Source organism: Notamacropus eugenii, chromosome 6, assembly GCF_028372415.1.
Source record: "Notamacropus eugenii isolate mMacEug1 chromosome 6, mMacEug1.pri_v2, whole genome shotgun sequence".
Classification (NCBI taxonomy): domain Eukaryota; kingdom Metazoa; phylum Chordata; class Mammalia; order Diprotodontia; family Macropodidae; genus Notamacropus; species Notamacropus eugenii.
In genome coordinates, this window is record NC_092877.1 from 67,905,878 (window position 1) to 67,932,385 (window position 26,508).

General features: G+C 38.5%; 1 protein-coding gene and 1 long non-coding RNA gene across 3 annotated transcripts in view; one reads left to right on the top strand and one right to left on the bottom strand.

Moving 5' to 3' along the window:
* C1QTNF7 (C1q and TNF related 7) overlaps positions 1-26,508 on the top strand; it is a 146,509-nt gene that overhangs the window by 93,311 nt on the left and 26,690 nt on the right. The gene's annotated exons all lie outside the window — the stretch shown is intronic.
* LOC140511252 (uncharacterized) overlaps positions 1-26,508 on the bottom strand; it is a 52,677-nt gene that overhangs the window by 18,600 nt on the left and 7,569 nt on the right. The window contains exon 2 of the long non-coding RNA XR_011969481.1: positions 9,800-9,875. This is a non-coding gene — a long non-coding RNA (uncharacterized lncRNA). The remainder of the gene's footprint in view (positions 1-9,799; positions 9,876-26,508) is intronic.

A 26,508-nucleotide genomic window follows, 5' to 3' on the forward strand; every position in this document is an offset into this window, starting at 1 on the left:
AGAATGATTATCAATAGTCACAGTTTCTCTTTCCCTCTCAGCTTCATTTAGTTATTTTTTTTTTCTTTGGCTCATTAAAAGGGCCATTCCCTGACTACATCTTAAAGAGGCCTATTCGCTCAATGGGCATTACCTCCCTCTAAGTGAATAACCTGAAAAGGCCAATGTCTCCCATTGCATCCTGGGTCATCTCCAGTCATCCTGATGAATAGCTGGTCACTAGATCCAGATGGCTGAGGAGGAGAAAGTGAGACTGATGACCTTACACAGCCCTCCCTCACTCAAAACAAAGTCAAGTGCAAGTCATGTCATCATTTCTCCAATGTCATGGTCTTCTTCGAAAACAAAGGCTGAACACAACAAGAACAATCTTTATCTATAAAATGGGAATAATAGTAAATTTTCTGCTGCACATGTAGGGGTGTTGTAAAGCTGAAGTTAAATTTTTGTTATATGTATATATGTGTATATGTACATGTGCATGTATGTGTACATGTATACGTATGAAATTTCAAGTCAATAAACATTTATTAAGCACCAGAATGGATAGGAGGCACCATGTGCTAAGCAATGGATGAAGTTGGCATATATGCACTCTCCACTGCTGAGAATTAGAATCTTGCGTAATTCTTGTCCAAGTTCTTCCATACAATCTCTAAAGAGAATTTACACAACATGTAGGAGATCTTTGTCTAGGTCAAGAGTTCTTAACCTGGAGGGTCCATGGAGAGATTTTAGGGAGTCTACGAACTTGAATAGGAAAAATTACATTATTATTTCAATATAATTGGTTTTCTTGGTCATCCTACATATTTTATTTTACGGATTTAAAAATATCATTCTGAGAAGGGGCCCATACATTTCACCAGACTGCCAATGAGGTTCATAACATCAAAAAGGGTCCTTTTCTAGATCTTTCAATATCTCCTGGTTCCTAGTATAGCACTAAAGCTTTGACTCCTCTCTTCCTTTTCTATTACACATTCTCTGGATAATATCCTTTACTTTTTGCATGCAAGTGATCATTGATAATATGCTGCAGAGACTGGCATACAGTTAAGTGCATAATAAATGCTTGTTTACTGACTGACTGTCTAATTCTATTCACCACTCCTTCCCATTGGCCTTTGGTTTACCTGTAGTTCTCAGAGATTATATGTTACGTTCCATGATTTTCAGCTGGGACAATATTCATGCTAACAGATGGATTTTTGTGCCTGAGATGATAGCTTGGACCATTGAAAGCATTTCACAGCAAATGTCCAGTCTGTTATTTTTCAACTATTATTCAGTTTCTGGACAAGTTTCTTATCCATCTGTAACTGCAGGATATAAATGTTGATGAGCTGTCAATGGACTTCCAACATAAATTCAGACAATAGAGATTCTTTATCCATTTAGTTTTTCTTTTCCTGTGCATATTGTTAGGTCAGTTTCTTCTGAATGACTCTAATTGAGGAGGCTGTGTAATATTCTGGATGTTGATGCAAGCAGCGCAAAGACATCTGCAAACAGGAGCATCTGGAGAACCTCAAGATGTTTAAGGAATCTCCCATTCATTTGGAGCTTATGGGAGGCATCCCACTTGACAGCAGTGAACACTTTTGGCAAACACGTGTGCTTTAAGCTCTGTTGTATTAATAAATAGGCTTGCTGAACCTCCTGGTGATTACCTCTACCCAGGATCCTTGTGAGATCTTAATTTCTGCAGAGGAGAACCTTTTAGGCTGAATTTTTACTATGCTTTTTGAACCACAAATGTAGTGGGATTATTTTCCTCATAATTGTGAGGATATGGTCTACTGAGGAAATTGTCTGTGAAAGCCTGCTTGTTCTCTCTTCATATTTTCATGAAAGATGCCCTTAATAAAGATTATTCTCCTTAAAGTTTTAAAGAGATAAGATAGAGAAGTCAGAAGTACTAATGTCTTCCTGATAGAATTTGAGAGCTGGAAGGGAGTGGCAATCATATTCTGTGTGATATTTTCAAGCCATTTGGCATATTCATCTCTTTATCTTGAGTAGTGATCTCTCAATGGCTTCAAATCTCTGTTGTACCAGGCACAAATTTTTTCTGTATGTATTTGGTTAGGTCCAGGTGCTTGTCTTGACTTCATCTTCGTAAGTGCCATTGGCAGTCCCTTATGTGGCCTACTAGTTATTGAAAGTATCCTCCAAATGAGATGCTTCCCTGCCAATAGTAATAAGAATAGAAGGCAGATTCTCAAAATTTCACGACACCTATTCCAACCCTTGAACAAAAATCTCTTCTAAACACATCCAATAAACGATCATTTAGCCTTTGATAAAGAGTATCCATTGCCTCTGAAGAAATCTACACTTCAGGCCTAAATCTATTTCTTTACAATATCTAACCATCGCTCCTTCTTGGAACAAACAGTACAAGTCTATTTCCTTTTCTACCATGCAATTATTCACATTCTTAAAAATAACTACTACAACCCATGTTGTCTTCTCTTCTCTGAGTTAAAATTCCTAGTTCCTTCAATCACTGCCCTTGGGCATGAACTCAGGAACCCATACAATCACTGATGATGTCCAGCTTATTTTTGTCATTCCTAAAATGTGGCATCCAGAATTGAACACAATCCTTCAGATATGTGTTTATCAGCTCTGTTACTTCCCAAGCCCTTTACATTATGTCTCTGTTAATGCAGGCTAAAAGTGCAATGATTTCCTTAGCTGCCATAGCTCACTACTGACTTGTATTTAGCCTGTGGGCTACCCACACAGGCCCTTTTCATACAAATTGCTATTTAGCTATGGCTATTAGTGACTTTTTTAACCTAAGTATAAGACTTTACAATTTTACCAATTCAATTTCATCTTAAGAGATTTGATGCAATGTCATAAATCTGTCAAGCTGTTTGGATTATGACTGTTATCAGATAAGTCCAGTTCTGAGTCATCTGAAAATCTGAATATAGTATCTTGTGCCTTTGTCCAACTCATTGGCAATGTTAAACTGACTTTGGCCAAGTATAGATCCCTAGAGCGCTGCACTGAAGGTCTCCTCCCAAGTTGATATTCAACCACTAATGACTGTTTTTTAGGGTTTGTCATTCAACTAGTTTTGAGTCAACCCAATTGTATAATCTTCTAGCCTACATCTTTTCTTCCCTTCAAGAAAATCATGAAAGACTCCTTATCAAACTAAATTTCTCACCACTTCAGTACTTCATGCTTCTTAGACCCTTCTAACTGGAGTGGGTAAAGAATAGACAGTGGAGAGTTCCTCCCAGATTTTCCATTTCAAGAGGTTACCTATGGCAGTCATCTCCTCATTTCCCATTCATCTGAGCTCTTCTGATCTTTCATCATACTCTCTCATCAGGAACCCTCCTTTGCACCCCCACATACACACTTTTCAGTTTCTTTTTTATGTGTTATCTTGAGGGCTGGGACTGTCTTTTGCTTTTCTTTGTATTCTCAGCCCTTAGCACAGCACCTGACACATAGTAGGTGCTTAATAAATCTTTACTGACTCATTATTATCATTCCACCCATCCAGAGCAATAGCTCTGTTCTTTCTTTGAACTTCCTCTTAACTCTAGCATAGATTTTAAAATCTACCTTTTTGTTGTCCTGAGCATTCTTTCTCACAGCAATGTGCCATACTTTCGCATTCATCTAATATTATCTGCCTTTGCTTCTATCTTCTGTATATATACATATGTACATACATATGTATATATAAATACATATATACATGTGTGTGTATATATGTACACACACACATATATATATGTTGATTAATGAACACCCTGTGCATTCACACTGATGTCTTTAGACACTTCCCCCTTTCTTTTCCCCATCAGAATTGCTTCTCTTTATTTCTTCAGAATTTCATTCTTGAGAGACTCCTATCTCTACTGCACTAATTTTCCCTATAGAATTTTAAGACATCAAGTCTGAGTAAGCCTTTCTGTGAACCTTCTGAAATCTCCTTTCCCAAAATCAAGGGGACATATTTGACTATTTACCACTTTCTCCTATTATTATTATCAGGTCAGTACTTGGCTCTTGTTACCCATCAGTGAGGAGCCATTGACCACTGCTCCTCTCTTTTTCCTTTGAACTTTACATTCCTTGGATAAGAAGCAGCTTGTCCTTAACAGCCTATAGCAGCCTTCTCTTCAGGGACGGTCGTATATTTGTTTCGTAGTTCTCCATAGTTGGTGGTTCTTCTTAAAATCCACACATACCACCTTCTTGTTTTCCCCTCTATTTAACATATTTTCAACCTGCTTACACAGGTTAGCATTTCCATTTTGGTTTTTTGTTTTGTTTTGTTTTCACAAATGAACACATTCTCTCTGGCATCCTGGAGTGAGGGAGACATTATTAAGCTTTTTTTACCCTCTTTGTTAAGTGGAATACCTACTTTTGCTTTGTACATAGAGTACTGTGGTAGATATATAAAGTTCTCTGTTCTTCACACTTACTGAAGTGAATCCTCATTCTTTTTTGTTTCCAATAACTTTTTAATAAAAATTGCCCTGGAAATTGTGTTGGGTTAAGAGAGGGGGTTGTCATTTCTGGCATTATCACTCCCATCTAGGTAGCATATTATTAAAACACCTTTAAAAGCATTCCCGACTTCCTTTCTTTTGTTTTCACTTAAGAGTATTTTTTCAATTACATGTAAAGGTAGTTTTCAACATTCACTTCTATAAGATTTTGAGTTCCAAATTTTTCTCCCTCCTTCCTTCTCTTTCCCTTCCCCAAGACAACAAACAATCTGACCCAATCACAATTATATGTATTTTTTTAATGAGAGACATGTGTCAAAAAAGTGCATTGGGATGTGGGTCATTGTTCCTACTGGTTAAGGTGACCTGAAATTATCCTTTACTGCAAAAAGACTTTCAATGAGTTATTTACAATATCCACTGCAAAAATGTTATCCTGTAACTTGAGACTTAATGACCACCACTGCCTCATCACCGTCACTCTGTACATGGTATAGTGGGTAAGGAAGGTCAGTGGATCTAGCTTCTAGTTGTATCATTTACTGGCTATAGTCAGATTATAAAAAGCAATGATAATATTAATGATAATGATGATAGTTTAAAATAGTAACAAGACTATTTGTATGGCACTTTTGTATAGCATTTTGTATAGCATTTTTAAATTTCCAAAATCATTTTTTTCACAATGGCTTTGTAAGTTAGGTAGAGTAAGAATTATTCTCATTTTATAGCTAGGAAACTGAGGTTCTAAGAAGTTATGACTTGCCCATGGTCATACTACTAAGGTCATACTACATAGCTAATAAGGATCTGAGCCTGGATTTGAACCCAGGTCTCCCAACTACATAGCCAGGGCACTATCATTATGACATACTACCTCTTCATTAAATTCTCTCTCTCTCTCTCTCTCTCTCTCTCTCTCTCTCTCTCTCTCTCTCTCTCTCTCTCTCTCTCTCTCTCTCTCTCTCTCTCTCTCTCTTTCTCTCTCTCACACACACACACACAATCTATTTTTGAAAAAATTTTGAATAGCCATTATGTAGAGATAATTGTTACATTTGCTGCCTTGCTTTCTATTCTTTGGCTTATTGCAATAATTAGAATTTCTAGAATCATATGAAAAATAGCTCAGAGAAGAAGACACATTCTCAAACTCTTCCAGCTGCTAAAAGGTAGAGCTAAATCCCAGTCTCAAACTCCCTAGTCTAGTAATCCTTCCCTTCAGGGCTTTCTACAGGAAAGAGGTAAGCTTTACTTGTATATTACTGAAGCAGATGATAGAGTTGGGAAAAGCAAAGGAAGATCACATGTTTACAGGTCTGAATAATTTCACAAGCATAGACCTTACCTTAAAAAAAAAAAGCAATTAATAGTATTTTTTGGTGGAAATTGTTGTGCATTAAGTAAAATCCCTTTTGAGAGAAGTAAAAGGAAAAAGAAAAAAGTATCATCACTTCTAGGCTATTCATTATTCCCAGACCTAAATGAATGACAGGGCAATTTGAGCGGCATGTTCTGTGGTTGTTTTTCACTAAAATATCCATTGGATTGCCTGAAACGACATTTTAGATTTTATTTGGTAATGTTATGAACTACATTTTGGTAAAAAAAAAAAAAATAGCAAGATCGAAGGCCTGAGAGAGTGCAGAGGCATGTGGGTAAGAGAGAGAGAGGGCATCTGGGAAATTCAGTAGCTGGGGCTTTTCAAAGGGTATGTTCATTAATTTGACAGATTTGTGTAAAATTTGCACAGACTTAGTTGATGTAGCTTGCATTCACAATGTGCATGTAATTTAGATGATTATAATGAAATACTTTCCAGAGAGACTGGAGACTTGGGTTGGAGTCCTGGGTCAGGAATTCAAGCTTCTTTTTTATGTATTGTCTTCCTCCATTGTGAGCAAGGATGGTCTTTTTTTGTCTTTTTATTTATTTGCATTACCAGCACTTAGCACAGTACCTGGGCATGATAAGGTGCTTATAGTAGGAGTTTAATAAATGTTAATGGAATTGAATTGAGTTCTGCTGAACTGGATCTACCAACTATGACTCTCTAAACAGATACACCTTCCTTACTTTTGTCCATTTGTAAACTGTAGCAAGCATTAGCACTGTGAACTTTTAGCCACAGCTATTTCCTTACACATACGGTTATTGTGAAGCAAATAGGAGGTTGTGTGTATGAAAGCATAATACAAATGTGTGTGAGAAACCATGTAGCCCATTTGAAAGAACACTTGACAGGCAGTTTGCAGACGTGAACATGAGTCTTACCTCTGACATTTGCTCCTATGTGAAAGTCATATTTCTAAAAGGAGATCTTCCTGTATTCTCGAAGTCTAAGTCACCAGAGAACAAGATTTCATGAGCCTTATTGAGCTGAAAAGGTTTCAAGTGTGCTCTAAAAGCAGATTGTGTCTGCTCTCCAAGGACCATACATTGCAAGCTGGAAAGGACTGCAAGTCCAATCCCTTCAATTTACCCAAGAGGAAACTGAGGTTGGGGAGAGGTTAAGTCCATGGCCACATAGTGAGTGTCTGAATCAGGATTTGAATTCAGGTCTTCGTGACCCAAAGCCCAGTCCTCTACCCACTATACCATCAGGTTGCCTTAGTCTGAACACCTTAACTAAGACTAGGAAGGCTGGTTGCCAGAACATTTTCCACTAATTGATCAGTTTTCTGGAAGTGACAACCCATGTAAAGTGCAAAATTAATGCAGTCCTAAAGGCTGGTTAAATTAATTAAAGCAAGTACAAGAAGTGGCCAGTTCTAAACAATGCAAAAGCTCTGACTTGCCTCTAGAATAAAATAGTCTAAACTTCCAGTTTACAATGACCAAAAATGGGATAAATTTCTTTACCTTGGAATGCTGACCAGCAACAAAGCCATCTCTCATTCTGTCCCCTGCATAAAGATGTGGGACATGGTCCCTCTATGAAGAAACTGAGGCCTGCAGAGGCAACCTGACTTGCCGCATGCTACCCACAAAGTCCTTCATACAGTAGGCACTTGTAATAAATGTTCTTAGAAGGAATGACTTGCCCAAGGTCTCACAGACAATAAGGAGCTGAATGAACTCTGACTCCAAATCTTGTGGTCCTTCCACTCCACTCCAATGCCTAGCTGTAGTTAGGCCCCTACTCACCTAAGCAAACCTGATTGCCAAGAACAGAATGTTCTCTACCCCTTCCCCACTTTTGTCGTTGTTGTTGAGTTGTTTTCCATTGTGTCCACCTTGGGGTCTTCTTAGCAAAGACACTGGAGTGGTTTGCCCTTTCCTTCTCCAGATCATCTTACAGATGAGGAAATTGAGGTAAACATGGTTAAATGACTTGCCTAGGATCACACAGTTAGTAACTTTCTGAGATTGGATTTGAACTCAGGGAGATGAATCTTTCTGACTCTAGGCCCAACATCTATCCTCTGCACCACCTAGCTGCCCCTAGTGTTTTTCACACATGCAGCTAAATGAAAGTTACTCTCTTATAGATGTTTCTATGCAGGGACAGAAAGACCTGTGGATTTCTCATGTTTCACAGTATATTAAAATTCAGCTTTTTGTTTTTCAAAAATATGCTGATTTTTATAACAACCATATTTCTCTAACTAGCTGAAAGTTTTTACTCAGCAAAATCATAAAACTGTTGTTTGAACGGGATACTTCTTCATTTCAGAACTGTCAGGGGGATTCCTCCCAAAAGGCAATCAGTCGGGACCTTGAATTCAGGAGGTGAAAAGGTTTTGTTTAGCTTGGCTAATGTGGCAGCAGCAACATCAGTTCAAAGAAAAATCAAAAGGCAAGACATAGTTCTGAATCATGTTTGTGTTTTTTAATCAATATAAATCTTAACTTCCCATACCTGAAAGTGAAGGAAAATGAAACCCAGGTGTTTCTTCATACAAGAAATCAGTTCTTTGGAACCAAGAGCATTGGTTGTTTGGGCCCTTAGAAATTATGTCATCTACAACTGAGGCTGAGAAAGGTTACTTGCCCAAGGTCAGACAATAAGTTAACAAATTAGGAATTCAAATTAAAATCTTCTGACTTTACACTGAGGACCCTCTCTGCTATACAATGCTGCCTTCACCTATGTGATAAAAATATGATAATTTTCATAATCCACTATGCAGATAAAACATTTACCTTTCATTATGGTAATGATTCCAAATATCATTTCTGCACCCCACCCCCCAAGACTCAATCTCTCTCATTTAGTTTTGCCCTGTCTGTGATACAGAGCTTTGCTTCTAACCACACCTTTAGGAACACCACAAATGTCTGTATTCTCTGGCTCTTTGTAGCTCTAAGCCCCACCTCCCTCCCCCCAGAGGAGGACTTATTAGTTTACCAGGGGTGGGGAAGCCGGGGTCTAAAGGATATATGTGGCCCTCTAGGGCCTCAAGTGCAGCCCTTGAATCTAAACTGAATCTAAACTTCATAGAATAAATTCCCTTAATAAAAGGATTTGTTCTTTAAAATTTGAACACAGTCAAAAGGCTGTACCCAAGGTCCTAGAGGGCCACTTGTAACCTCGAGGCTGCAGGTTCCCCACCCCTGTTTTAAACCTTGATATTCACCAAAGGTGAGGATAAGCACAAAGCAACTCATTTTAGGCCCTTCTCTTCAGCCCAGCCAAGGTCCCCTGAAAGTTTTCTTCCCTCCTAGAATAAGCAGAAGTTACTGCCCAACAACTCCAAGAAAAATGCCAACTGCAGCACAGAGATCTGTACACAACATTCATCAATCTAACCAAGGCCTTTGATGCTATCAGTCAAGAGGGCTTATGGAAAATTATGTCAAAATTTGGCTGCCTGGAGATGTTCATCAGTATCATATGTCAGTTTCATGATGGCATGCTGGCCCAGGTTCTGGATAATGGACGATGCTCTCCTGCTTCCCACATCACTAATGGAGTGAAACAAGGCTGTGCGTTTGTGTCCATGCTTTTTAGCGTGATGTTTTCAGCTATGTTGTGAGACATATTCACTGAGGACAAACATGGAGTCAAGGTCAGCTCCCACACTGATGGTAAATTACTTAACTTGAAAAGACTACAAATCAAGACTGAAGTGGAGGCAGAGTTGGTGAGTGGCTTTTTGTTTGTCAGTGATAGTGTGCTCAATGCTCCCTCTGAAGCTGAGATGCAATAAAGTGTAGCTCTCTTCTTGCTGCTGTGCTGATTTTGGCTAACAATGAACACCAGGAATACACAGGAGCTTCATTAGCCAGAAGCACATCATCCATATGTGGAACCATTTGTTACAAATAGAGAAGTTTTGAGCACTGTGGATAAGTTCACTTACCTTGGCAGTATACTTTCTAAGGACGTGCACAGATTGATTCACACATTACCAGAGCTAGCTCAGTGTTTAGAAGGCTCTGAAGGAAATAGTGAGAGAGAAGAAGTATTAGACTGACTACCAAACTGAAGGTCCACAGAACTGTTTTGCTGACCTCATTGTGAAACCTGAACAGTATATCAGTGCCATTTCCAGGAAATTGAATTGTCTCAGGAAGATTCTGGAGCCTGGCAGGATAATGTACCAGACACTAAGGTTCTTTCTCAAATAAGAGAATTGTAAACTGCCAAGCATTCAAATCTACTGCAGAGAGTGCAAGTCCGATGAACTGGCCATGTTGCTTGAATGCCAAATGTACACTTGCCAAAAAGACTATGTTATAGAGAATCCATACAAGGAAAGCACTCACTTGGTGGTCAGAAGATGCGATACAAGGACACTCGCAATAACTTTGGAATTGATTGCACAACATGGGAGACATGGCACAGGACTGCCCAGCATGGTGTGCCCTTTCAAAGAAAGTGTTGTGTTCTATGAGCAAAACAGAATTAAAACAACTCAAAAAAAACCACAAGATGTACAAAGAGAATCCAACCCAAATGTTCATTTGGACTATTTGTGCCCTACCTGTGGTAAAGCATTCCTAATTCTACCTGTGGTCTGATCTGCCACATTCAGATTGTGATAGTGTCAGACTCTAACAGTGGTGTCATTTTGGCCTTCATCAAGAACCAAGGGCAGCAACCAACCAACCAACTTGGCAGATAATAAATGAGGGCTTATACTAGCATGATATCAGTGAGAACAGAGAGAAGAATGGGTGTGAGAGATCATTCAAAAAGCATTTATTCGGTGCTTGCTGTGTGCATGAGGAAGTGATACAGAATGGGGTTGCTGTAAACTTGGGTTTGTGAGCCCTAATGCCCAAAACACAACACATGGATATAACCAGATAGTCAACATCAAAATCAGATTGATTATTTGCTTTGCATTCAAAGGTGGAAAAGCTCTATACAATCAGTTAAAATAAGACCTGCAACTGACCGTGAGTCAGATCATGCACTTCTTATATCAAAATTCAGATTTAAATTGAAGAAAGAAGAGAAAATAATTGTACTGCATAGGTATGACCTAAATAACATCCCTTATGAATATAAAGTGGAAGTGATAGATTAGATCTGGTAAAGTGTCTGAAAAATTATAGTTAAAGATTCACTATGGTGTACAAGAGGAAGCAACAAAAACATTCCAAAGAAAAAGAAGAGCAAGAAAGGAAAATGGCGGTCTGATGATGCTTTACAAATAGTTGAGGAAAGAAGGAAAGGGAAAGGGAAACGAGAAAGGGAAAAATATACCCAAGTGAATGCAGAATGGCAGAGAATATCAATGAGAGATGAAGGTTTACTTGAATGATCAATGCAAAGAAATAGAAGAAAACAATAGAATGAGAAAGACAAGAGATCTCTTCAAGAAAATCTGAGATATCAGGCTATTCATTAGAAGGTCAAATACTGAAGCCAAAGCTTAAAGAGATTGGCCATATAATGAGAAGACAGGACTCATTGGAAAAGACCCTGATATTGGGAAAGACTAAAGTCAAAAGGAAAAGGGGATGGTAGAGGATGAGATGGTTAGATGGTATCATGGAAGCAGCAAACTTGAGCTTGGACAGACTTCAGGAGATAGAAAGGCCTGACATGCTATGGGCCATGGGGCCATGATCGGATATAACTGAATGACTGAACAACAAGTGTCCCATCTAAATGCTATTATTAATTTCAGGTGAAGGTGTCCTTTGATGCATCCATTTAAAGAAAAGATCGCTTTTCCCCCTGATCTTAAAATTAGATTCCTGCTATTGACTGTATATGCAAAATAATGATGAAAGGCACCTCCAAGGCAATAACGAATCTGCATTACTACCATCCTGGAGTGTGCTCTTGGATGCAGCCATTAACCCAGCAGCGCCAATAATAGAATTAGAAAGCTTGGTTGGGGTAACAAAATTTTTCTCCAATATCCCCTCCAGCTCTAAATCCTCTGATCCTGGGGGGTTGTAGACCACATCACTTTTTGGCCTTTTGTTTCCTCATCTATGAAATAACAGGGGGTGGACTCCATGGAGTGATGTAAAGAACACTGGATTCAGCATCAGAAAAGCTTCATTTCATTCCTAGCTCCTGTGTTAACTAATTATGTGGCCTTAGTTTTCTTACTGGTAAAACAGATATACTAATACTTGTATTGTCTGCTTTGTAAATTTTAAAGCTCTTGATGAATATTATTTATTACTACTACTACTTTTCTTGCTCCTTATCCTTATCCTCCTTCCTGGAATGAAGCAGCTAGATGGCACTAAGCATAAAGCACTGATCCTAGAGTCAGGAAGACCTGAGTTCAAATGTGGCCTCAAACATTTACATGCTGGGTGACCCTCAGCAAGTCCTTTAATCTCTGTTTGCCTCAATTTCCTCTGCTGTAAAATGGGGGTAATAATATGATTTACCTCCCAAGGCTGTTGTGAAGATCAAATAAGATAATAGTTGAAAGGTGCCTTGCACACCTTAAACTGCTATCTAAACACTTGCCTCAAAGGCCTATTTTGACTCTAAAGCTTATGATCCTATGACATAGCCAGAGACTGAGGGACTCTGAAAGAGTGAGAGAAGGCAACTGTAAGCACATTAGATTGACGCTGATGGGACCTTTAGTGAACAAAAAGCAGTATTGGGTGGATATCCAGGAACACTAAGCAGCCAAAATATGTACCACAAAGTCCATACCCTAAAACTCAGAGGCAAATTAGGCCATTTCTCAACACCTGGTTTCTCTTACTTAATATATAATACTAATAGACTTGTTTCTGAGTTGGCAACACTTTAGAAGGGGGTGGGAGGGCCAGGGAAGGGAGAGCCATTAGAGGTAATGAGAAATAATAACTAAAAGTGTGACAAGAGAGGAAACACAATTATAAAAAGTAGCCACTCTCCACCTGCAGAGAAAGAACTGATCTTGTTGGAATACAGACTGCAGCATGCTATTTTTCGCTTTCTTTATTTTTTCTTTTGTTTGAGTCTTCTTATACAAAATGACTAATATGGAAATGTTTTATATGATTGTACATGTATAACCTATATATATCTGATTGCTTACCATCTTAGGGAGGGACAGAATTTGGAATTCAAAATTTAAATATTTAAATAAAGATGTAAAAATAATAACTGCTAATAAAAGAAGAGATCAATCAAGCTAGAAATACCAGCCGCATGTTACATCAAATGTATATAAAAATTAATGTTTAATAAATCTGTGAAAAAAATTTTAAAGTAAGCATGGACACTCAAAAGGTCCAACATTTGAGTTGTTTACTCCATGGAAACACAGTCCCGTATGCCCCAAACCACTCTGTATTACAGTATAGCACAATAATTGGTCCCCATAGAGATGGCCTGAGAATATTCAGAATACTTCCAGTGTTCAAGACAGGGAAATTTGTAATTCAACACACACACACAGAACAAAGATTTAGGACTTAAAAGAGACAAGCTTCACTTCTGCTAAAAAAGAAAACATTCATTCTCTGCAAAATTGAATAAATAAGTCATTACTCTAACAGAATTCAAAAGCAACCTCAGACCCCATTCAGCTCAAATGGGAACAAAAATGGAAGCTAGGCAGACTGCACTTGGTTTCAAATAATCAGCTTCACAGACACAAGATAATCAATGCGTGGTTTAACAATAGTTTCTGTGACAAAGATCTGAGGGTTTTGATGGACCACAAGCTAGTCAACAGTATACATGGTCACCAAAAATGTTAATGTGATACGGAGCTACATTAAGAGAGGCATACAGTGTAGTAATAGGGAGGAGAGGGCAGGTAGGTGGAGCAGTGGCTAGAATGCTGGACCTGGAGTCAGGAAGACTCATCTTCCTGAGTTCAAATATGGCCTCAGACACTTACTAGTTTTGTGTGACCCTGGGCAAGTCACTTAACCTTGTTTGCCTCTGTTTTATCACCTATAAAATGAGCTGGAAAAGGAAATGGCAAACCACTCCAATGTCTTGGCTAAGAAAACCCCAAATGGGGTCATGCTGAGTCAGACACAACTCAAAAAACAACTGAACAACAGTACCTCTAAACTATATCCTTATCAAATAGTATCTAGAAGACGATGTTTTGGAGAGAACATTTTTGAAATGCCATTGACAGGTAGCAGAGGATGACTTTCAGGAAGGAGATTTTTAGCCTGTAAAGAGAAGAATTAGGGAAGACATGATAGGCATGTTCAGGTAGCTGAAGGATCATTGTGGGTAGAAGAGATCAGAGTTGTTCAACTGGATCCTGCAGGGAAGAGCTAGGAGTAGAGGGAGGAAGCTGGAGTGAGTCAGATCAAGACTTCATGCCAGGAAAAACTTCCTACAGTTAGAGCAGCCCAAAGTGGATTGGGCTGCTGCAGGAACAAGGGAACAGAGACCCAGAACTGGGACAAACCTCACAGGTCATCTAGTCTGACCCTTTCACTTAGCAGATGAAGAAACTGAGATCTATCTAAGACATGTGGCTTATCCAGGTTCTTGTGGCACAGAGAGAAGCAGAAAGGGGACTCAAACTCAGGTCCTCTGATTCCAAGGCTTTCTGTTTGTTGTATGTATTACATGGCAGGCTTCTTATAGCTGGTAGTTTTCAATTTACGCAGCCAAGTGGTGCAATGGATAGAGCAACGGAACTGGAGACAGGGAGATCTGAGTTCAAATCCTGCTTCAAATGCTGTCTAGCTGCGTGAACTTGGCCAAGTCATTTAACCCTGTTTGCCTCAGTTTCCTCGTCTCTAAAATGAGCAGAAGGGAATGACAAACCAGTACTGGATCTTTGCCAAGAAAGTCTCAAATGGGATCACCAAGAGACAGTCATGACTGAAGAAAGTTTTCAATTAGAGGCTCAATGACCACATTTTGGCAAGGTGATTAAAAGTGATTCTTGTTCGGGTTTAAGTGGAACTAAATGACTTCTCAGCTCCCTTCCAGCACCCTGAGTATATAATTCTGTGAACAGAATGATTTGTGCATTTACACAATAGGGCAGCATTGGACCTAGAGCTCAACAGGGTTTGGTACAAATCTCCAATCTGGTTCTGACAAGGCATGTGACTCTGAGGAGGTCACTAGACCTCTCTGGGTCCTAGTTTCCTCATCTATAAAACAAAGAGAATTGAAAATGATGGTGACGGTGGTGATCATGATGAAAATGATGATGGAAGAGAGCATTCTTCTAGCACTTCAAGGTTTACAAAGCTCTTTACATATATTGTTTCATTGGATCTTCATAACAACCCTGAGAGGGAGATGTCAATATTATTATTCCCATTTAACAGATGAGAAAATTGAGGCTGAGGAAAGTTCAGTTAGGGTCAAACAGCTGGTAAGTGTCTGAGGCAGGATTTTGAACTCAGATTTCCTTGATTCCAACTCCAACAGTCCATCCATTGAGCTATTCACTTGTTTTAGGATCTCTAAGTTCTCCTCTGGCTCCAAATTTTATTACTTTGGGCAAATCATTTTTTCTCTTTGGGCCTTAGCTCCCCGACATGTAAAACGAAATGTCCAGAACTGAAAGAGTTGGGTTTTTTCCTGACTTCATGTTCCACATACTCATTGAATGAGTTTCTGAATCTATTTAAGATAACATCTGTCAAGCTGAATGATCCATATATTTATGTCTAAGGTAGAAGTTCTCAAATTTTTTAATCTCTGGGTCCCTCTAAAAATTATTGAGGCCCCAAAAGAATTTTTATTTATATGGGCCATATGTACTGATATCTACTATATTGGAAATTAAAGCAGATATATTTTAAAATGTACTGATTCATTTTAAAATTAATTATATTACATGTTAATATAGATGGCATTTTTATGAAAAATCACCATATTTTCCAAAACAAAATTTAGTGAGAATGGCATTGTTTTGCATATTTTTTCAAATCTCTTTAATGTCTGGCTTAATAGAAGACAGCTGGATTCTCATATCTGCTTCTGCCTTCAATTTGCTGGATTTGTTGATATGTTGTTTTGGTGGAAGTGTATAAAAAATATCTGGCCTCACACAGATATATCACTGGAAAAAGGAGGAATATTTTAATAGGCAAAGAACATCTTTGCACCAGCGTAAAAATAGTTTTGACCTCTCAGGCCCCCTGAAAAGCTCTTGGGATCCTGTTGAGAACTATTGGTCTAAAATTGTCAGTGGCAACTTAGATTTAAAAAAACACACAAAAAGGAGAAAGAAAACAGTTTTCTTTCCTGTAAGATGTCCACTTTGATAGGATATACTTAATGTCTCTTAAACATGACTTAAAGATAATTAAACCCTTACCTTGGAATTCTGCAAGATACTCTTTTGGGCTTGGGAATCTATAAGGGAGTAGACTTCATTATGACATTGGTGAATTGTTTAATATATGTACATCTTGATCCAAAGGGACTCTGGCATTCATACAAGGCTTTTAAATCAAGCATAAGTTTTTCAAACTTTTCCAAAAATCCCCATATTTTGCCATTTAAAACTGTAAATCAAAATTGAGATATCTCCAATACCATCTCACCGCAATAGCTAGCCGAGGACAAACAGACATCTAAATCTGTCACTAAGAACTCCAGTCTGACAGTCCCTTGGCAGAAATATCTATTTGGCGCACTATTTCTAGTGGGAGTTTTTTTTTATTTCTTTCTGTTATATAAAAAAAATTTTTTTGGGAACTCACAAAATGGACTCAGTTGCACTGACTTTTGAAATTAAGTCCTAACCTCTCAGGACTTCAGTTTCCTCATCTCTAAAATTAGGATGTTGGACAAGACTATCTCTACTGTCCCTTCCAGCTCCAGTATCTTGTGCTCTGTGTTCTAAGTTCTCTTCCAGATAAAACATTCTATTTTCTATGGGGTATGATCCCCCTTTCAGCTAGAATACTTTATAGTCTGTTTTCAGGTCCTTGCAGTCCTGATATTACATATGCTATGTCCTCAGGACCCTCCCAGGTCTGGTGTTCTATGTTCAAAACTTATCCATTTCTTAAATGCCATGATTCTATGTAAGTTTGTAAGTCATCTCTGCTACTGCCTAATTTCAGCTAATGAGAAAAATCTAGATGGTAAAAAGAAGTCTCAGATGACATTCAAGATGCAAAACATACTCCAAATATGTCCCTAGTTAGAGAACTTACAACAGCCAGCCCACTTTAAACTAAACACATTTCAGTCAAACCAAACATTATAAAACATGACTGAGTGGTATTCTTACATCACTCGAAATGCAAAGATTAATAGACATGCTGAATTCATTTGTTTCTCACTTGGTTCACTAAAACAAATACATCTTTTCACCAAACAAGTCCAACGCTTTGGCAAGTACAAAACGTCTGAAACCCAGGGCTCTTCTCACTGATATCCCTCAATTCCAAAGCTTATGGTCAGGAGGGAATGTTGGCCTGTGAATAATGAAGGACCTCTTCAGTTGCTTGCTCAAATATAGCCCCAGGAAGGAAGACTTCAAAGAGCAAAACTAGGAATGATGAGGGTGAAAAACATTAAGAGAAGCAAATAATGAGGAAAAGAGCCAAGAATGAGGTAGAAGCCTTATTTTTCAAGGTAACTTGGGCTTATTTGAACAGTGCTTTGGGGGTAGAAGACAAACATGAATTAGTCTTGTCTTCATTATCTCAGTATGCTTCAGTACAGAAAAACTGGCCATCAGGAGACTCAAACATGACTACCACAATTGAACAATATTCGTAATAATATTCATAAAGTACAGTATCTAGCCATAGTGAATGCTTCATAAATGCATATTTCCTCCCTCCTTCCCACTATACTATAAATGGACTGTGTATAAGTAGATACACAAGAATTTTCAAAGTAATTCAATCCTCTGTCACAGACATAACTATTATCTCTGAATTGTTATTTTTTTCTTATTTAACTATTTCTCCAACTAAATAAAGATTAATTGCAGAAAGGAACTAACTAAATTTAGAATAAATGTTACCTTCATTCTTAAGTATCAAGTATGGTGAAAAAATCATGAGTCTGAGTTTGAAAAACATCCTTCAGATTTTAAAGCTTGTGGGCAGTAAAGAAAGGTGAATAAGACATAATGCAATTTCATGTGCAATCATCTTTTAAAAATTATACTTTGTTATGAAAATGCTCACTTTGTTCCATAAATTAAAAATGAAATAAGTGAATGACTAAATAAATAAAGAAAATAGACTGGAACCTGGGCAAACAGGTTTTATTCTCAAAATAGCAATCACGAATACGACTTTGTCTTTCCAATGGCTAGAAGGATTTTAGAGGCAAACCTCACAGAATGACATTTAGAAGTAGAGAGTTTACTGTGTCTGAAGGTCTTCATGGCTGGTAGCCACATGCACTGGATAGCTTACAGATCTCCATTTCAGGTAGCAGTGGGACAAGATAATTTGAAACCTAAAGTTCATTCCATGTAAGGATGAGGTGAAGTACCTGTGTGTTAGGCCTGAAGAAAAGACAGTGGGGACAAGATAATCATTCTCAAGTATTCAAAGAGCTGTCCAGTGACTTAGCACCAGAGGACAAAATTAGGAAGAAGAAAAAGTTGCAGCAGTGAGTAGACACACTCAGCGTAGAAACATATCCTCCTCACTTGAGGTTTTAAAGCAAACACTGGATGACCATTTGTTTGGTCTATTGGTAAAGACCATTTTGGTTCAGGTATACGTTGGATAAGATGAGGGCTTTCTAATACTGAAATTTTGTTATTCCATGACCTCAATGTCCCTTGCAACTCTACAATTCTGTAACTTATGGGAACCCCTCCTGATTCCCTTGACCCCACGGAGACCTCCTTTGATTTCCCTGGAAAAAGGTTTGAAAATAGGCCAAGTGGGTCTTGGATACTCCTAGATGATCCTTTTTCCCTCCCATGTGGTGATTCTCCTATGATTTTAATCCTTCAAACTCTCAAGACTCATTTCCCATATTTATAAAATGAGGAGGTTGAATCACCAAAGACCTTATCCAGGTTTAACATTCCATGAATAGTGGAAATACTGATTCTTTAACCCTGGTCTCCTGACCTGTGAGCCAGGGCTTCCTCCATCACTGCCTCAGACTCCATTAATGCAGATGAATGGGTTAGTTAACTAATGTTGTTGCCTTCCCAGACCACTTAATGCCTCATCTTAGTATATAAAAACGTACAGGTCCCAGGGTGTCCCTTAAGGAGGGTTTCTTTTGCTGGGAAATTTCATACTTCACATCAAGAGGAGATACTTGGGGTAGAAGCCCTTCCCATGATTCATAAACTACATCTCAAAAGCCTCCCTCTGCAGGCAGAAAGAGCCTTGATTCTGACATTCCAAAGCCAATCAGCCCCAGGGTGAGAGCTAATGCTAATTGCTCACATTTATATAGTTTTTTAAAAAAACTTTCCAAAAGACTTTCCTTTGATCCTCATAGCAACCTGGTGGGGATTATTATCCCCATTTTGTAGGCAGCATTTCATTCTGAGTCCAGCCCTAGATTCATGAAGCCAGGATGCCTTTCACTAAGCCGCGCTTCCTCAGAGGAGGTGACAATGAGGCTAATGGTAATGGTCCATTACATTGGCAAAGCACTTTGCAATTTATAAGATCAGCATTACCCTCTTCATTTTACAGATGAGAAGCCTGAGACTCAGAAAGGCTGAGGTCAAGGCACTCGCCTAATGAGCCCTTTATCAAGTAAGGTAACACATGTCAAGTACTTCGCAAATCTTAAGACACCATCTATATGTTGGCTATTATTTTTGCGGTGCAAGGTCAAACAGCTGGTAAGAGATGCTGTGAAGACACCTTCCACAAATCCTTTCTGAACACTTTGAGACACGTCCTTCTATTGTTATTGTAATGTGAACTCAGAATGAATGTATTTAAAGCCATGCAAATAGGATAGAATTTTATGAAAAACATGATTGTTAGTATAAAATCGTATTCCACATTTCTGCTGAAAGACAGCATTCCCATCTGTACTGACGCAGTGTTTGTCTCATAACATCCTTACGGCCCCTAAAACAAGCGACTTGGGGAAGACCTGTGTCAATCCATCACTGCCTTCAATAATCGAGATTTGTCTGATTGATTTTAATTTCATTTCTAACGACTTACAAGTGGCATTAGCATCAGTCTGTAGAGTTTCCAAAGTCAATAACCTCATGTTCTCCTCTTGTTGGTGCCTCTAGCCTCAATGATTGCCTCTTCCTCTATGGGGGGCCTTTCTCAATGCCCTGCCACTCTGCCATCTCCCTAGATGCTAGAGCCTTCCCCATTATTTTACATAGGTTCTGTACGTACCCTGTCTGTACCTAATTATTTATACATCTTCCCCACTAGAATGTAAGGTCCTTGAGGGCCAGAATCATTTTTGCATTTACTTGCATCCTCAGCACGTAGCACAATGGCTGGAAATTAATGAGCACTTTAATATTTATTGACTGATCATCAATTCCTTCTTGGTAACGTTGCCCCAGCTCTATTTCATTTATATGTTTTTTTCCATCTGACTCTCCAAAAGAGCTTGGATGGTATCTTTATGAGATACGCTGTCTCCCAGTCAAAAGTGATCTTTCTTCCTTTCAACTTCAGAGCATGCAGTGGTAGGGAAAGAGCACTAGATTTTGATCAGAACACCTGACTTTTAATCTCAGTCCTTTTACATGTGTGACTCCTCCAGGCCTCAGTTCCTTCAGTTGTAAAAGGAGGGCATTAAAGTAGTACTTGCTAAGTACTGTGACCTATATTTTTGTTCTGTTTTGTCAAGCATGTTTTTGTTTTTTGGTTTTTTTTTAACAAAAATCAGGACACATGGTCTGACAAAGGATGTTGCCTTTACAAAGCTTCACTAAAAGTGCAGTTTATTTTCCTGAAAAACAATGAGCTGATGGCTTATTTATTTGATTTCCTCCAAAATACTCTTTCCTGGTTATGTTTGTTTATTCAGTGGCTGTTCTGCTTTAGATTTTATTAATTCCTAGGTTGATTTTCAGAATTTTTATTTTTGATATTTTATTAGACTTCTAACATTTTGTTTGCTATTTCTTTTTATTTAGTCTCCAGTTAATTTTAGTTTTTATTCAGGGGGCCTTTACTGCATGTCATTTTGTTGTACTGTGATTAATAATGTGCTTAGTTAATGTTGAAAACTAAAAACAAATAAAATTATTAAAAAGAAAAAATCTAAAAAAAGAATGTGCTTAATTTTTTCTAAAAATAAAATAAGGAAATTATAGTAGATGATCTCAAAGGTCACTGCCACTTACGAATTTTGTTGCAATGTCCCTCTCACAAAATGTCACATCGTACCTTATACTGCAGTTATTCCTGTCCAAACCTTGGTCTCCTTCATTAGTAGCAGATAGGATGCTGAATGTGAAGTCAGGAAATCAATGTTTCAGCCCCTACTTCAGATACTAGATGTGACCCTGTGCAAACCACTGAATCTGTGAAAGCCTTGGTTTCCTCATCTGTAAAACGGAGGAATTAATAGCACTTGCCTCTCAAGGTAGCTGTAAAGGTTATGTGAAATAACATATATAAAGAAAATTGTAAACCTTACAGCACTATATAAAGGTGAATTATTATAATTCCTCATATAGAACTGTAAGCTCTTAGAAGGTAGGAGTTGTAACTTAGGCATCTCTAGATCTCTTTCTACCCTTAGGAGGGTATTTGACTTTACCAGACAAGATACTAGAGGAGAACGCTAAAGCTGGGTTATTATCTCTTAGAGGTCGAAGGATCAGGGTATTCCAAAGTTAGAAGGACTCTTGGAGACATCTAGTATAACTCTCCCATTCTAAAGATGAGCAGACAAACCAAGAGAGAGTGGGATTTGCCCAAGGTCATAGAAGTAGCAAAGGAGGATTTGAAGCCAGGTCTTCTGGTTCTATGCTATCCCCCATCCTTTTACAATGATGGATACTGAGGCTCTCATAGGTGTAATAACTCCCCAATGGTCTTTTCTTTTGTCTTGATTGGTGATCCTCATTGGTGTACGTAAGGATCTCTCAGTGGGAAAATTCCCTAGAGAACAGTGGATACGGATCAGCAACAGCATCCACTGAGTCATGATGTTTTAAGGGGTGATTATGAATAAGGGCAGGTCCAGGGAGGACTGCTGCTGATTGTACTATGTATTGTGAATAGCAGCTCTGTGACTTACAGAAAACTCCAGATGATGAGGCTGTGTGACACAGTGGATAAACACTGGCTTGACCTCAGTAGAGAAGTGGATGTGAATTCTGCTTCTAACACTTTATTAATTGTGAACCCTAGACAAGTCATTTGGTTTCTCTGAATTTAATTTTCTTTATTATACAAAATGAGAATGCTAATAATACTTACAATACTTTGCTCTTCCCCTATTAGAATGGAATCCCCTTGAGGGAAGAGACTCTTTCTATTTTGCTTATTATTATATACCTGGTACATGTAGTAAGTGCTTAGTAAAGACTTATTAACTTGACTTCACTTCTATGAGGCATTGAGGTGTAGCTAGCTGGCTTTGCAGTCAGAAAGACCTGTGTTCAAGTGCTGCCTTTGACACATACTGACTGCTTGACCTTGGCAAGTAACTTAAACCTTTCAGTGCCCCCAGACAACTCTCTAAGATCATATATTATAAAGAAGGTGCCAGTCTGCACTTTTAGAGAGGGGGGGTTCCTCATTGGGACTTCTGCATACTTGGGGCATCACACACATGGCTCTCAACACTAGCTTAAAATGGAACTGGGAAATATTTAACAAAATTAATAAATCACGATAAAAACATAGATAACATTACATTTTGAAACAAAATCAATATGTTACAAACTGAGATCCTTTTGTATGGATTAGTGGCTCCCATTTCTTTGGAGTTTGACATTACTGGTCTACACTAACAAAGTCAGAGGAAAGGGGAAGAGGAGGGGAGAGAAGAGGAGGGTAATATCGGAAGAATTTGCCATCAATTAAACGAGTTCTGAAATGGAATAGATGACCTCAAAAGGTAGTGAGTTCCCCATTACTGGAGATCTTTAAAAGGAAGCTGGATGACCAGGTGTCCAGGTTGCTATAGATGGGATTCATATAATTGGTAAGTATTTGGATTAAATAATTTCTGAAGGTCTTTTCCAATTTAGATTCTGTTGGTCCATGATCATAAGGTATCAAAAAGAGTACTTCTCTCAGACAAAAATAATAATGATACTGAACTATACCTAGCTCTTGACAGCTTACAAAAGCATGTTTGTATATGATTTTCTCTGATCCTTACAACAATCCTGTAAACTAGCTGATTTTTATGCCTATTTTGTAGATAAAGAAACTGAGTCTTACGGAGATGTAGTGGTTCGCCAAAGATCACACAGCTATTTGGTGGCAGAACTCCTGAATCCAAGACTTATACACTTCTTCCCATATCAAGCTGCTGGGTTCAAGAATAAATTCCATATTATGCAGTTATCCACATTTCTGTGACTTTTAAGAACTCTACTAGAAAGGAACTGGGTGTTTCTCTTCATACTTATCCCAGCCATTGTAGATGGGATGGCAGTGGGAAGACAGTGAAGAAAACTAAACCCAGCTAATTTAGGATTTACGGTAATATTAAATGGGCTTAGTACTTTTGCCAAAAACCACTAGTCTCAATTTTCCTCCCCTGATATGTTATGAGTCATTTTTTTGGATTCCCAGCCCTTTCTCCACAACTAGGGACTCTGGGGAAAAGATTATTTTGGCTGGAATAAGAAATATACAAGTGGTACCACCTGCTGCTCAATCTTTGGTTTCTGTTTGGTCTACAATAGCACTTGGCATGAGTCTGGTAACAGGTCGTTCAGCAGTCTCTTCAAGAAGTTCTATAGTTCCTTTATCTAAAATGCTTACAAGCTGTCACGATGACTGTAATATTTTCATAAAGAAACAGAACAGGGGGCACGTAGCCTATGTTAGTGCGCCAAGAAAAGACAATGCTTTTATAGACACTCATATTTAACTTATCATAGAATGACCCTGAAAAGAAATTAGTTTGGTTCCTCCCCTAAATACTTTCGCGTGAAACAACTGATCAAAGCTTCAAAGATGAAAAAAAGACTATTTGAATGATGAGGGAATGACATGATTTGAATGATGAGGGAACAGGACACCAAGAATGATTTCATCAGGCTAGAATGATGAATGGATAAATGTAGTAAGGTTAAATCCCATAGAGATAAATGTAAATTCCTACACTTTGGTTCAAAAAGTCAAGTACAGAAGTACAGGGTCAGGAGGAGTTTCACTATATATTAGTTTACCTTTTAAAAGGGGGCTTTAGTGGATGATAAACTCAAGATGAATCACAGTATAATGGGGAAAGTTATGTATGTGTTTTAAGTTAACTTGCCTTTAAGTTGATTTGAAATACACAGTGGGCAGATCGAGAGAGACTTTAGTCTGGCTTTCACTTTCTTTCGTGCTTTCTCTCCCTCTCCTGGAGGATTGCATTCAGTTCTGGTTGTCACATTTTAGGAAGGACAGAGATAAAGCTGGAGATCTTTCAGAAGAAGATTCTCAGGACTCCAAGAGGACTATACATACTATTCAGAGGTCAAGCAAAGGAACTGGGGATGTTTATGGCCTGGTGTAAAAAAGGCTTAGGGTGACATCCTGATTATTCATAAGCAGATGGAAGAGTGAATAGCCTTATTCTATATGGCACTAGGGGAAAAGCTAGGAGTAACATGTAAAAGGTGGGTTTGAGCTCAGAGTAAGAAAAATCTTCCTAACAATGAGAGCATGTAGAATTAGGCATGCTGCTTCAGTGGAGAATTTTTCAAGATGGGGAGGGGAGCAGATTATCAATATTTGTTGGGATTATTCTAGAGCAGGGGCGGGGAACCTGCAGTCTCAAGGTCACATGTGGCCCTCTAGGTCCTCTAGTGTGGCCCTGTGACTGAATCTGAACTTCACAGAATAAATCCTTTGATTAAGGGGTCACATGTGGCCGTGAACTTGGATGGCAAAAAATTTACATTTCTATTTTTCCTTATCTTTGATTTACTTTATAATCTTCTGTATTTTGTTTTCTGCATTTAAAAAATATTCTTCTGAGAATGGATCTGCTGGCTTCTCTAATACTTTCCCTCCAACTATCCTGTCCATATCTTGTTTGAATATAGCTACTTGCAGGTTGTCTCCCCCGTTAGAATGATCTCCTTGAGGACAGGGATTGTTTTCGCCTTTCTTAATATTCCTCGCATTTAGCAGAGTACTTGACACACAGTGAGCACTTTGAAGATGTTGGTGGACTGACTGATCACCAAAATAGTCTGTGCACAGAAAAGGTGAAGCACTAATGGATTAGATGATCTCAGATGTCCCTTGTCATTCTGCAAACTCCCTGCTTGAGTCATGAATTCCCTGATTATAATTATTAATCATTACATTGTTACTGATGATGAAGAGGAGCTACATGGATACTCCTGCTCTTCTGTCTTTGTACAGGCTGTCCCCTATACCTGGAATGTGCTCCTTTCTCATCTCTGCCCCCTCAAATCCCTATCTCCCTTCAAGATTCAGCTCCTGCGCCATCTCCTATAAATGGCTTTTCCCAAACTCATTTGTTGCTAATGCTTTCTCTGTCCTCCTCAGATTCTCTCTTACATATGATATCTTCCCAGTAGAATGTAAATTCCTTAAGAAAAAGGGCAATATTTTGTATTGCCATTGTAACCCCAATGCCTTACACACAGTAAGCATTTTATAAATGCACACTGGGTCAGACTGGAGTATGGGATTTCATCTTTGGAGACATGCACTCAAATTCTGGCCTTGCCATTTACTAACCATGAGATCTTGGGCAAGTATAATAGTCCGTAAATGATAAGTAGTCAATAAACATTTATTGAGCACCAACTCTGTGCCAGGCATTGTGCTAAGAGATGGAGACACAAATAGGAAAAAGAAAGACAGTCCTGGCCCTCAAGGAGTTTTTAATATAATAAAAGAAGACAAAACACAAAAAGAATCTTCTTCGGGCTTAGTGGAGAAGTCAGAGAAGACCCAAGGTAGTGCAGCCGGGTGAGAAATGGAATATAATAATATATGAAATGGGATAAAACAATATGAATTATATATAATATATAAATAATAATTATGTAATAATAGATATAACTATATACAGAGCATGTAATTACAATACCTTCAAGATCTGCAACATGCTCTAGCTGTGTTCATTCATTTGCTCCTCACAACAACCTTGTGAGATGGGTACTAGGATTATCTCCATTTTAGTCATGATAGACAGAGAGGTTCTGGCTTACCCCAGAGTGTCTGAGAGAGGATCCCAAGTCAGGTCTTCCTGACTCCAACTCAGGCATTCTCTCCACTGGACCAACTTGAGCTACACCTACCAACTCTTTGACCTTCAGTTTTCCTTATCTATAAAATGGGGGTGATACCTACTCTGTCTACTGACAGGACTGAAATGTATTCCAAATGAGATGATGCACATGAAAGTACTGTATAACTGCAAAGCCTTTTACAAATGTAAGCTATTTGTCTTAGACCTAAAGCCTTTCTTCCTCTTAAGCAAGTTTGGGGACAGTGACCAGCTGCAAACCAGCTGGCCACAGAGTACATGGGAGCAAGCATGATACTAATCCAGTCAATTCACTACCAC